The following is a 14,196-nucleotide window of genomic DNA, read 5'->3' on the forward strand; positions in this document are numbered from 1 at the left end:
GAGCTTACACACTGTGTTGGATGCATTTTGCAACTTGAATAAAAATTCTACTGGATCTGATTCTCATTTGCACAGAGGTTATTTTTCACTGCTCTGGCAGCACAACACAACCTTAAAGTGGGTGCAAATGTCATTTAGTCCCACATGAAGCCCCTTTCCACTGCCAGAGTGGTGTAAAGGAGCTTGGTGTAAGTGAGAATCAGTCCCTAAGGGTCTGATTTACATTAAACAAAGCCCTTACAGTCTGAGCTTGGAGCGGGAGGGGATCATTTTAACCCATCTCTCTGTGCTTGGCTATGCAGTACATATAGTAAAATAACATGAGGCACAACTTGGAAAATTTTGCAATAACTAGGGCACAAATGGGGCAGGCAGTCATATGAAATTTAGAGTTGCAACTGAATCTCTGTTCTGCTGTATGTTGGCTTACCAAACCCTCACCATATTTTGTGCATTACCTGAGTGAACAGCAGAAGTTTTTCCACCAATATTAAAGTACAAATTAATTTCTACTAGAATTAATCTACTTCACAACACTTCCGTGGGCTGCGAACTTTCAAGCTTTACTTTAGTGCAAGCATTCATAGAAGGCTAATTTTAATTTCAATTGCTCAAATATTCACAAAAAGCAAATTTTGTTGGTGCGGTATATTTGATCAGACTAGTGGTCAGTTACATCAATCATCCAGTCAGGAAACAGAAGCAATACTACGTGACTGACTTACATCAAGTTAGCAGGAATTTCCTCAATCACCTCCTTGCACAGTGATCCGCCTAAGCAGAATTGTTTGCTAACGAAATATGTAAAGAATTTCACACAACAAATAGGTCTGGAAAAATTTGCAATCTGTTCACACAATATGCAAAGGTGAAATTCATTGAATAAATTATCAGTTGCAGATTTTTTTTCCCCACTCAGCTCTGCTGTGTCTATAGCTTCTTTCATTGCATTATGTTACCCTTTTTTACAGATATTGGGGTTTTTAACTCAGCAGCAGATGGCAGCTTGCTAGGATTTTCACAAATAAAAAATATGCATTCCCGGAAGATCTCCAGGTTCTAGCAAATATTATCCAGCAGTGGTTTTTAAAGCTTTGGAAATGGTTTAAAAAGATCATCCTCGTCGATGTGATGATCCCGTTCGAGAACAGGACCCCGGCCTTCCGCGAAGCCCGAGCCCACAAACTTGAGAAATACGCTCCCTTGGCAGACACCCTGAGGACAAAGGGCTACGAGGTCTACACCGACGCTCTGATCGTTGGGGCCCTGGGTGCCTGGGACCCCTGTAATGAACGCGTACTTCGCACCTGTGGGGTGGGCCGTCGCTACGCGCGGCTCATGAAACACCTGATGGTCTAGAGACATTTACACAGAGCACATCACCGGCCACCACCAATACCAAGTGTGAGCCGGCGTGACTTTGTGAACCCACGAGGGGGAGGAAACTTGTGGACCTCCCCTGCTGGACTTCATCCCCTGAGCCCTGAACCCACCAAACTGAACTCCACCATGTGAGGGTCATCCTATGCCCATTACCCAGCCCGCTTATCTTTACCCATGACTGTCTGTAACCTGTATGTATGAGCGATGTACCCCCACTGCTTCCTGCCTGTATCTTGATCTCACCCACCGTACACCCCACATTGGGAACATGGCAGACTGTATATGCTATGTGCCGTTCAATACCAAACTACTAGCATCCCTCTATACTCTGCATGCTACCCCCGATGATCAATAACTGACTTTTCAAACTCTCTGTATCGTTTATTTTTAAACATTTTCTAATAAACTTTTAATTCTGTTGCCACTGGGTGGAGCTACAAGTCCAGTTGTAAGGCACTTTTCCTTCTGATTTAAATGTGTGGTAACAACTTTTGCTTTAACTGGCTTCTAAAGGCAAAGTCTTTCCTTGCTGGTCAGGCGAATTGGTTTATGCTCCATCCAGGTTTTTAAGAGTCTTCAGCCCCTGGCATTCTGAATTTTTTTTTTTGAATCAATAAATTAACTAAGTGTTTCTATAGGCTGCCTGGAGAATAAGGCACAATAAGTTCTCATTGACTTATAGTGATTTACTCAAAGCCACCTAAAGAGAGATTTTGAAACCCAAATTCCTATAAGAAAGTGGGAATTGGGTATTCAAATCCCATTGACAGCTTTGAAGATCTCAGCCTGGGTGCATATGCTAATGATTTCAGATGTGCCAAGCAGCCCTTGATACAGCTCACTGGGGGATTTTGAGCCATGTGAAGATACTAGTTGGGTGAAATGACATTGCTCTTGTCAGGCCACATGCAGAGCATGATTGATGCTGGGCAATTGTTTATCTGCTCTCTGATTTCCCTTGTGCAAAGATCCACTTGGTGATTTTCTGGCTCTCCTCCTGCTCAACATGCATGCAAGGCCACTGGGGAGATAGTGAGAGGATATGGGCTGCCATCAGCAGGCAGATGATACGCAGCACCACGGACCAAGTTTTCAAAGGTATTTAGCTGCCTAAAGATGCAGATGGGGGACGAGTAGGGTTTTCTAAAGTTGCTCAACAGGGTAGGCGCCCAACTGCAGAAGAGTCACTAATTCAGAGTGATCCAGATGGCCTGATAATCTGGTATCAAACAAACAATGTGTGTTCCTGTATGGCTACATGTAAATGTACACATCTAGGAACAAAGAATATAGGCCATACCTACATGATGGGGGGTGGGAGGGACCCTATCCTAGGAAGCAGTAACTGAAAGAGATTTGATGGATAATCAGCTGAACACGAGCTCCCAATGTGATGCTATGGCCAAAAGAGCGAATATGATCCTGGGATGCATAAACAGGGGACTCTCAAGTAGGAGGAGAGAAGTTATTTCACTCTGTGTTTGGGAGGGGTTCGACTATTGTTGGAATCCTGTGTTCAGCTCTGGTGCCGACAATTCAAGAAGGATGAATTGGAGAGGGTTCAGAGAAGAGCCATGAGAATGATTAAAGGATTAGAAAACCTGCCTGATAGCAATAGACCCAAAGAGCTCACTTGATTTAGCTTAACAAAGAGAAGGAGAAATGGTGACTTGATTACAGTTGGTCTCTACACGGGGAACAATTATTTAATAATGGGCTCTTCTAACAAAGAAAGCTACAACATGATCCAATGGCTGGAAGTTGAAGCTAGACAAATTCAGAGCAGAAATAAGACGTACACTTTTGACTGTGAGAGAATTAACCATTGGAGTAGTTCATGGTGGTCTCTCCATCACTGACCATTTTTAAACTGAGATTGAATGTTTCCACTAAAAGCTCTGCTCTAGGAATTATTTTGGGCAAGTTCTCTGGCCTGTTGTACAGGAAGTCAGACTAGATGACCACAGTGGTCCCTCCTGGCCTTGGAATCTATGCAGTTTACATCCCCTCCTTATACCTTTCCAGCTTTGACAAAAGGGAGGAGAGGATTCCCTTTCGCTGATCATGATATGGGAAAAAAAACACTCAGCAAAGTCTCATTGCTGTTTTCCAAAGGGATGAGTAAGCTTCCTTTGGCTGTGCTGCAAGCGATTTGCATTTTGGCTCCTCTAAATCAATGCTACTGCAGATTTCCTGTTAGATATTTCATTTATCAGATTATAACTTGTTTTCTCTTGGCAATCCTTTAATTCCTTCCCTGCATTGGATTTCATTCTCTTCTCCTTCCAGGGTCCCAACCCTATTATGTAACACACATTAAAAAAATGTCTGTTTCTCCTTCTGGAGAAGAGCCTTTGTGTGTAATTATTCATCCAAAAGATTCAGCAGGTATAACTGCTTCCCCTGGGGGCTCCATTGTATAATTGGATTTCATCCATACAAATTAAATCCGATCTTTACCCCTTAGTTAAGCCAAGCAGTAAGTATTTAATGCTAATATCCCCGACAACTATTGCAGAAAGAAAAGAAGAAGAAATATAGAAAGGAATACAAAGTGTTCTCCGCCAGAGAAATAAATGGCACAGTATGTTTGAGGAGTTAATTTATCTCCGGCCTTGATGTCCCATTCATCTCATTCTCTCTTTTTCTCCCCCATACTGCCACTTACACACTGACTACACTTCCCCGAGCTACCTTCATGCCTACCCTCATTCAAGTTCCCATGGAAGACAGTCATCTTCAGCAATGCCTACGAGAAGTGATCTAATCACATTAGTTATTCTCTCTTCTGGGTTTCCCAGTGCATTCTGTCTTTACTAGGTGGGTCTTTCTAGACAGGAAGCCCTCTGGGCAGGGACCATCTCCCTTTGCATCCTATACATCAATCCCATTGTTATTGCATAATAATTAATAATAAAATATAAAAGCTCATCACCACATGACTGAAGTTAAACTGGCAAAGTTTGGAACAGTGTCATATTGACACTATTTAAGCCAGGATATACCGGAAAAGAATGGCATGAATCTGGTCCCCAGTCACACACAGATACTGGAGACACGCTTTATATACCTGGCTACACTACTCTTCTCAGCCACATCTATGGTCTATTTGACACTTTGCTTCACAAAAGGATTAGCCATCACCACAAAATTATTGAGAAGAATGATGCCTCCTCATTTTCCAGTAGCTTTTGTATTTCTCCCTGCTCCCCCGGGAATTCAGGAGTGAGGGTCTCATTGATTTTCAATAGGATGTGCACCCCTCAATCCTTCAGATGCTTTTGAAAGCCTCCTCTTAAAGCAGAGTGGTATCCAAGATGCAAATCTGAATCCCAATGCAGACTTCAAAGTCTACGTGTGTTCAGAGCTGGAGCAATGGTTTATTCCATTAGAGAGAGAATGTATAGGCACAACGCTGTCATTTGGTGAGCACTTCAGCGGTTCCATTGCACTCAACATGAACACTGTGCTCATAAATGCGACAAAGGTTTGCACCCTAGTCTAACTCGAAAGCATTTAACAAAGACAGTAACTGGAGGGAAAGCACTTCCATATTAAATATCTATTTTAAAAGAATACAAGAAAGAGATGTAGGAAGAGATACTATAGTATAGCCGTGGTTATTTATATGGGACAAATGCACCGAAATACCCATGTTCTGGAAGACAGTCGTTGGAAGTTTTATATTGATTTCCTGCTGTTTTAGCAATTAATTGCCATTAACCAATTGAATGTGGAATGCTTCATTATAATTCACAAGTTTTATGTATTATATAAATACAGTTGCACATATGTTTTTGTGATTTTTCATTTAATTGAATTCAAAGGAGATTCATCTCCTATGTTATTAATATATCTTAAATGGCCTATAATATGCAATTGATACTTAATTAACCTGCAGTAACTGCTTTGTAAAATGTAAATTAAATGCTTTTTTTCCCCCAGGAGTATAATGTTAAATGAAATGTAACACTTTATTCGCCAACAGAGCCACAATAAAAGATTCCAAACTACACAATGACTTTAGTGGGAAACGGATTTGGCCAGAGATTAAGGGTGCAATTTTTCCCAAAGTGCTGAGCACTGACACCACTCTGCTCCCCATAGAAGTCCATGCCAGTTTTACCATTGACTTTAATAGGCGCAGAGACAGACCAATTCGGAAGACCTTTGAATATTCCACTCTAAATAGCCACTGTGTAAGGGACGTATAAACAACCTAGGTCCTCCTTGTCCACCACAGACATGCTGGCCTGGGGCTTAATCAGGTTTTAATCTTTACTAATGTGGACATTTTCTGTCTGGCCTACTCATTGCTCCCTGGTCCATAATTCACCTGTAAAATTATTTACCAACCCTTCATTCAGCCACACACAGCCTGTCTTATGCACACTTCCCTGGATCCCTGTTGCCTCCCAGGTCTAATTCAATCTCCTTGCTCTTCCCTTCAGGTCCCTCCATTGCTTAGATCCTTCCTGATCTTGTCTCCTTTTACTCCCCACTATGTTCTATTCACTTAATCAAAGCAGTTCATCGGAATGGCTCCTTCATGTCCCTTTCCCACACCAACCTCTGCATGTTCATTCCTGCTGTGCCACATGCCAGGAACACCCCTCCTTTCCCCTATTTGCTCCTGCATGTCTCTCTTCAAATCCCATCTCAAAGCTCCTTTTCAACAAGGAAATTCATAGACTATAAATTACTGACATTTATATAGATTATAAATAGAACACAGCCTCCCTACCTTCTGTATGTAACTGTCAAGGTGATAAATTCAGTGGGAATGAAGCCAGCTTGCCACCTGGCAAGGGCAAGTCCACAAAGAACAGATTTTAAAACACGCAAGCAACTAACAGAGGGTGCAGGGTCCTGTTCCCACTGATGCCACAAATGGAAATTTTCCATCGACTTGCACAGAGGCAGGATTGGGCCTGGAAAGAGAAGACATACCTAGTGTTCAGCAGCCACCTGACCAGACTTATTCAAGGGTTAGGGACGCTCAACAACACTGGGGCCCTGCCCTGTAGCCATGATGCTTACGAGATCTGCCTTGCTCAGAAACTATATCTGAATATAAGCTGCCAATAACCAGCCCAACCCATCACTGAGCATGTGCATATAATGCACACACAGTTACATTTTCAGATTGTGGATTCAATTTAAATAGCAAAGTACATTTGCACTGGCTGGCACGAACATGGAACACCATCCACTGCCTGCCTTGAAGAGTGAAAGGTTTCCAAAGCACCGCAAGGCAGGTAGGTGCCTCGTTCGCATTGAATTACAATGGGATTAGGGAGTCTCACTCCTTTGAAAACCCCAGCCACCCAACCTAAGAGCGACACACACAAGGGGACACTGAATATAATCGGTGGGTAAGGGAGGAATTATCGATCTTTGACCAGGAGGAGGAGAGTTTAAAGAGGGATTTGTAGGAGGAGAAAAGCACAGAGGGAGGCTGCTCCAGATTCTGGGAGTAGCATAATAGAAGGCTGGAAGCTAAAAGCAGAAGAGGAGTAAAGGGATCTGTAAGGAAAGTGCATAGGAAGAAGGAGAAAAGTATTTGTGTGTGAGGAAGAGGAGAACAGCTACAAGACATACAGAAGCCAGTGAAAGGACTCAGAGAAGGGGTGAAGCAGCTGGAGGGATGGGAGGGGAAGAGACCCATCTGTAGGATTTTTGCCAGGCTGGAGGAGAAAGAATGGCAAAGCCAGGCAAGAGGAAGTTACTGTAATCAGGGTAAGAGATAGACACCTTGTAGCCCCAGTACAGTAAGCCAAGGATAGATTTCAGTGATATTAACAAGTGACAGAACTTAGTGAGAGACTGGATGTAGGGAAGACAGGTGAGTAAAAGAAAAAAAAATTGGAGAGACAATATATAAGGTACCATCCTTTAGAAGAGATCATTCGTTGCCATGTTACACACTGATGCTTCAGGTAAGCTAGTTGACTAGAAGCAAAAAGTCTAAACCCAGCAAAGAAATGGGAGCTGCTGAGAAGGGACAACCAGACATGCAAGGTGCTCTCACTTTCTCCCCTAGCTGGTAACAGCCATTTGACAATACTGCGAGCAGCACTGAGCTGGAGGGAGTTCGTAGGGATTGTGAGTTAAGCAACTCAAGTCATCATGACATTTCCCCATGGACAGAAAATACAGGAAACTTCTATCAGTTCAAGGGAGAGGCTCAGAGAAAGCAGCTGAACTACAACCAGCAGAAATCTAGGCACAGATTGCATGATCCAGCAGAGTTCAGAAAGGAGGAGGGATAGCAGTAACATTACTATTAGAACAATTAGCAGGTTAGTGACTCTAAAGCTACTGTCTCAGCCAAGGCACTTGCAAAATACATGAAAACATGGCAAAGTCAGTGCAGGCCCAAGTTACTAGCCCAATTAATAACCTTTTATAATTGTCTTGTAAACTCACCATTCTTGTTAATCACATGCAAGCCACAAATTCATGTAAATAAGATGTACAAGTTCTTTAGCATCCCCATTAATGTCATTTTGGGCAGCACTGGGATACAAAGTGGGTAATACGGAAGGCTGGAACTTAGAAGACTGTGCCCTATTCTTGTCTCTGCCACTGAAATCACTGTGAGACTTGGGAAAGTCACCCAGCCTTTCTTTGCCTCCATTGCTCCATCTGTAAAATTAGGATAATGACTTTTACACACATAGCAACAATGTTATGAGGGCTTAACTCATAATGTTTAACTGCTCTAAGCAATTCAGCAGAAGTGCATTATTGAAGCACACAGCATCACTTCAATTTTCTCAGAGCCTCAATGAATTATGATTTTAACTAAGTTTTTACTAGCTTCTTTCTACCACAAAATGTCACACTTGAGATTGCAGAAAACCTGGAGGGGATACTCAATCACCCTAAAGCCATACTTCTCCAGTTACACTGAAACCTAAAATACTCCCCTCTATTTTGGACCAATGTCACATAACCTCATTTCCTCAGCTTACGAAAAAGCCTTGAATTTTGTGTGTTGCACTAAAATATATGCCACCCCAGTTAGGTTTATAAACAGTGCTAAATCAAAGCAGGCCTCAGTTCGTAGACTGTGTGAGCCATGTCAAAATATTAGGGAATGATGCAGCAGAATGGAGGTCAGCTTTGCAGAGCAACTGTCTCACAGAGGACCTCCCTATACTACAATACTTTAAATCTGGGCAGCAGCCTCTAAACCTGGGAGAACTAGCCAGGATTTTGGATTAATAAATACATGAGTTTATCCAAGGCTTCTGGGGGTCCTTGAGATCTTCCAAGAATCAGGATTACCCGCCTAAATATGAACGCCACAATAAAGAAGAGACCATTTACCCTGTATTGGTATCTGGAACACTCCAGTGCTAGCCAAGGCACAGACAAATCACCAATGGTGGAAGGAAATTTTCCATTTCTTTTGAAATTTTAAAATTTTTCAGTTTTCAAGGAAAATGAAACAAGTTTTCATATTTTCTTTGGAGAGGAAAAAAAAAACAAAAACAAAAAAAAAAAAACCAAAACAGAAAATGCCTGAAAAAAAGATGAACATGTTTTGTTTCTTCCATACGTTTTCCTGGAAAAACACTTATTTTTCTCACCAGCTCTAATGATTAGTTACGCCATCGCTCCTAGAGGCAGTAGCTGAGATTCGATGTCCCGTTGGGTGAGATAATGTACAAACACATCATAAGAGACCATCCCTGCCTCAAATAATTTCAGGTGAAATCCTGGCCCCATTAAAGTCAACGGGAGCTTTGCTGTTTGCTTCAGTGGGAGCCAGGATGTCACCCCTATAATCTAAACAGACAAGGAACTGATGCACAGAGAGAAAGTGACTTGTTCATGATCACGCAGCAGAGTTGAGAACTGATTTGAGTCCCAATCCATTGGTCTAACCATTAGGCAATCCTTCCTCTCAAGACACCCATATGGGAAGCGTTTCAGGGAAACCACTATAGATGTGCCATCCGGGAGGATGATGGACAAAACGTTGCCCGTGAAGAAACTATAAAATATAACAAATTCTAAACTATGCCAATAGCAACTGTGGTACTATGACTGCAGTAATGTTTACGCGTGCATTTATGTGTTATGCGTGTCGGCACCTGTTAGTATTTATGTAATACATAAGTCGGCAAATCTGTATAGGTTTATGGATTTGCAGCAGATCTACCTTAATATTGTTATCGCACATGTTCAAGCAAATTGCTACGCTTATTTTTGGCTTCTCCCTGTACAAAATGTGCAGTGCTCCACAGTATTTTATGCCTATGTTGCAAATAATGGCTTTTTCGGTGCAAGTAGTAACAAGGTCAAGAGATCGGGGGTAGCAGAGGAAAAAGAAGAGACAAAAGGAGAAAGCGAAGGAGCTAAAGGAGTTTGATATCCAGAACAGGGAACTGGAGGAGGAGGAGATGGGCTGATGGTAAAGATTGACATGTCAAAAACCAGAGATGGAAAATGAGCCAAGTGAAAACCTCCCTCAAGCTGGAAGAGAGAGAATAAATACAGCCCTCAGCAACAATCCAGCAGATAGAAGGGGGAAATCATTTGGAAGCCAACAAATGGTCAGTCAGGGCCAAGGTTTCTCCTGAAAATGTGCTGTGGAGAATTAAATTACAATACAGCCAATTCGACTGACTTCACTTCATCGGGCTCCTTCCTGGCACTGTCCTCATTTGAATCCCTACCCTTTGAATCTATGTCCATGCTTTCCTTCCCCCTCACTCCTCCTTCCCCCCAGCACTGAAAACAGTGGCTGGAGCTAAGGAGGTAAAAATATGTGATTAAGGGAATTGCCACTTGTTAAAGCTGGAGACTGTCTGGGGAAGAGAAAGGGTTTGTAGCTAAAGTGTGGGACCCAACCAATTGTTCCCAATGATTAGAGCCTGTTATCTCAGTACCACCCATGCAAAATTAGCTGGGTGGCAAGTTAGTTATTGCAAACTAACTTTGCAACCCCTCTCCCTCCCTGCAAGCAGGTACGGGAGGACCCTGTTTGCAGGGCAATCTCTGTCACAGCAGGCTGAGAGGATGCAAGGAGGTTTCTATGTGTTTGTGCCTGATCTAGCCACTCTGTGTAGCCACCTGTCACTGGGAGACCTGAGCACCTTGTAAATACCAAGCAGGTGTTAAAGTAGGGCAAGAATGGGAGGCCACAGGAGCATTTATTATCCCTGTTGATGTTCCTTCAGTGCAGCTCCAAGACTCAGGGACTGGTCCTGCCTCTTGCCAACATTTCCCCCCAACTCTCCATTTGATTGTCTAGGGGCATTTGTAACAGGCGGTTCTCACAGCTGCCAACTCCTCTTGTACCCCGCTCAGTGCCCTACGGTCTAGTCTCTGAAATATGAAGAGATGCAAAGTGTGTCCCCTCCGGCCGAGCTGACCCGATCACAGCTCCTCCTACCTTAGCCACAGGTTGTCATCCTAGCAAACCGTCTTCCTACCAGCATCACAACAGTTTAGGTTTCAAACCTCAGCTGCAGTAAAGGGCAGAACACAAAATCTAGCTGCTCAAGGCAAGACTCCACCATCTGATACAGGCAGTGCTGGTGCCAGACATCTTTCTAGCTGAAAGAACAATGTCACGCAGAGCTCTCAAGGTTTAGAGGCTGCCCCGATTACGATGACAAGTCATAAGGCCCACTGAAATTCCCCCAAACGGAGGGACAATGTACAGTGATAGCATATCAACATGTGTGTGGGCACACGTGTCCATCCCATTAGGCATGATTCACAGAAAGGAAAGAGCTAAGGGATTTAAATTGGATAATTTTCACTCTCAACCCACCAAAAATAAATATATAGGAATAGGACACACTAATGTAAGAGCATATAACTTTGACTAAGGCTATAAAGGAGTTGGGATGTTTGACATTGGTATTAATATGCTGGCTGATTAGCAGGCCATCAAACATAGGACCCCTTTGAATAATAATAATAATAAATAATAATAATAATAATATTTTAAAATGCAGTTTGTAGGACTAATAAGTTGCCATTCTGATCAAGTCAGAATTTCCAGCATGAGCCAGTCCCTCCACGGCCACAGGTGCAGATGGCTGCTGTAGCTCAGACAAGCTGAAGTTGATCACATTTTCCATGTAAAAGGGCACAGTAATTACAACTGATGGAAGGAACTGGTGCCAAAATGCTGAGTGTTGGTAGAAAAAACAACCAGATTCAAAATCAAACGGGGTAGCTGCTGCAGATGATTTAAAGTCCTAATTTAATAATGTTTAGCAGTAGCATACTCTGCTCCTACAACAGCGGCTGGGTACCAGTGTGTCAGGAGATTGGTGAAACTCCTGGAAATAGGGTACACTGTCACTATGCTGGAAATGGTATACAGTGGTATTCAGCTTGATATTTTATTAGGATCACTATTTTTAGCATGTGTGAAACATTCGTGCACGTTCTCCTTTGGATAGCAAGGCTCAGGGAATGTTATTGTGTCTCTAAGATGACGGGGGACAGAGGTTGTGATTTAATTAAACTTTAAGGACTGGAGTCAGTCTGTACTGGGATAGTAGCTGTAAATCTCTGCCCTGATTAGAGATAAGGTGTGCTTTCAAGATAGAAACTGCACTGCTTAGAACATCTCTCTCTCTCTTTAAACAGAGGTGTAGTGATGAGGAGGCAAAGTCCCTATCCCTTTTAAGGATTGAAAGAATAGGTAAAGTGATGCCACGCAAGGGTCAGATTTTCAAAAGATCTCAGTATTTGGGTGCTGAGCACCTTTGAGCCTTTGGCTGGTTTTTTGGTGTCTGTTTGGGAGCTGGGTTCTTTGGAAAATGTGGTCCATAGAAGCCTCATGCCAACTATTTTGCCTTGTCTGGATACTCACTAAGGCATGAGCCGAGGGTCATTTGCTGTGTTCTCTGACAGGTTTGTTGGAGCAGGGCAGGGCCGGCTCCAGGCCACAGCGTGCCAAGCGCGTGCTTGGGGCGGCACGCCACAGGGGGCGCTCTGCCAGTTGCTGGGAGGGCGGCAGGCGGCTCTGGCGGAGCTGCCGCAGGCGTGGCTGTGGACGGTCCGCTAGTCGTGCGGCTGTGGTGGACGTCTCGCGCACACGCCTGCAGCAGCTCCACCAGAGCCACGGGACCATCCGACCCTCTGCAGAAACGCCGTGCTTGGGACGGCGAAATTGCTAGAGCTGGCCCTGGAGCAGGGCACATGGAGTAAGTTGTGGCTGACCAGAGCCGTGTAAGATAAGCTGACCTCTAGGATCAAGCTGGAGTTCGGCCAATTCAACAGAGGCTGTTTTCATTTTGCTTTTAAGGAGAGAGGCTGAGGTTTTCAGTCCAGTTGGAAAAATCAGGAAAACAAAACCAAAAACCAAAGCCAAAATTCCTGGCTGCAATTGAGAAGCACACAGCACAACTCGGGAGGATGGCGGGGGGGGGGGGTCATGCAAAGCCATCTCTGTGGATCCTCCCATGGCCACCTACCCTGGTTTTTAAGGCTGCATGGTGTTGGTGGTGCAATCTTAACATAGGAGAGAACCTGGGCCAAAACTCTCTTCCGCCGAGCCACTATGTCTGTCTAATTCCAGCTGGCAGTGGCTGAGTATATTATTACCTTCTGTAATTCCCCAAGTTATTTAGGACTGTCTCCTTATTATCTTGATATCTTGGCTCCCATCATAATTACAGCCCCAGTTTTACAAGGGGAAATTATTTTTTCTTGTCTTATTTCCAGGGTTCTGTTCTTACATCGGAGCTGAACTAGTTTTTGTGTGTTCCTGAGAGACATCTGCATGCGCCTTCTGCAATTCCCCCAGCTCGTGGGAATGATCTAGGGCCGGACTTCAAGAAAACAAAGGACAATGCTATGAAAACTATGGGAAAGAGCTATTTTTAAAGGGACATCTTTCCACCGTATTTATATTCATGGCGCAAAACCATAAGTGCCTTACAGTGTATGGTCCTTTACAACCCACCTTTTATCTGATCAAACCCTTTAGCCAGCTGAGCAAGACCCTGTTAGTGGACACTAGCTGAGGGGCAGGAGGCAACAAATAAAGGCCACCCCCCAAAATGCAGGTTGGGTGGTTAGTCTAGCACTGTGTCACTGTGATTTTGTATTCTGGCTTACAGATACCTCCTAGGTTTAGAGGAGACATTTCCCCACATTCAGTGCTCCAGTGGTGCTTCAGAAATGAACCCTTGTGCCTGGAGGATTCTTTGCAAAACCTTTAACATTAACTTCTGCAATCCGCCATCACTAGCCTCTCATTACGCTCGTGCATTTCATCTTGCACATCTCTCTTCTAGACCAGAATTAGATGGGGGAAAACTGGTCTCCTTGAGGTCAGTGTTCCATAGTTGCATCAGAATTGAGGTCTAGTCCTCATTCTAGTTCCAAGAAACCCATGCAAACAGCATGAACTATCGGACTTGCACCTTAGCTCATATCAATATCTCATCGTGCACAAGCCATTGAGAACGTCTGAACTTGCAAATCCGTGCACAGCAGGTGAGTCTCTCACATCCTTGCAAAGCCCTTTTGAACTGAGCTTGGAAAAGTTTGCACTGCTCGACAACAAACCTCTAAGCAAATACACGATTCAGGCATGTGTCCTTGCCTTTGTTTCACCACCTCTCACTCATGAGTGTCTTTATGCTGTGGTATAGTTTTCACCAGACTAGTTTCCATATCCAGACTGGCTCAAAGTAGGAGCTGCTAGCATTGCAAATAACCATTCTTTGTGTATCTGAGCTGCACCAATTCTACCTATGAAACCAGCACTGAAGTGAGCTCACAGTAAAATATTAAGCTCTTGTAACAGACAGTGGGAAAGGAGTGACT

The sequence above is a fragment of the Gopherus evgoodei genome, chromosome 17, assembly GCF_007399415.2.
Source record: "Gopherus evgoodei ecotype Sinaloan lineage chromosome 17, rGopEvg1_v1.p, whole genome shotgun sequence".
Lineage (NCBI taxonomy): Eukaryota > Metazoa > Chordata > Testudines > Testudinidae > Gopherus > Gopherus evgoodei.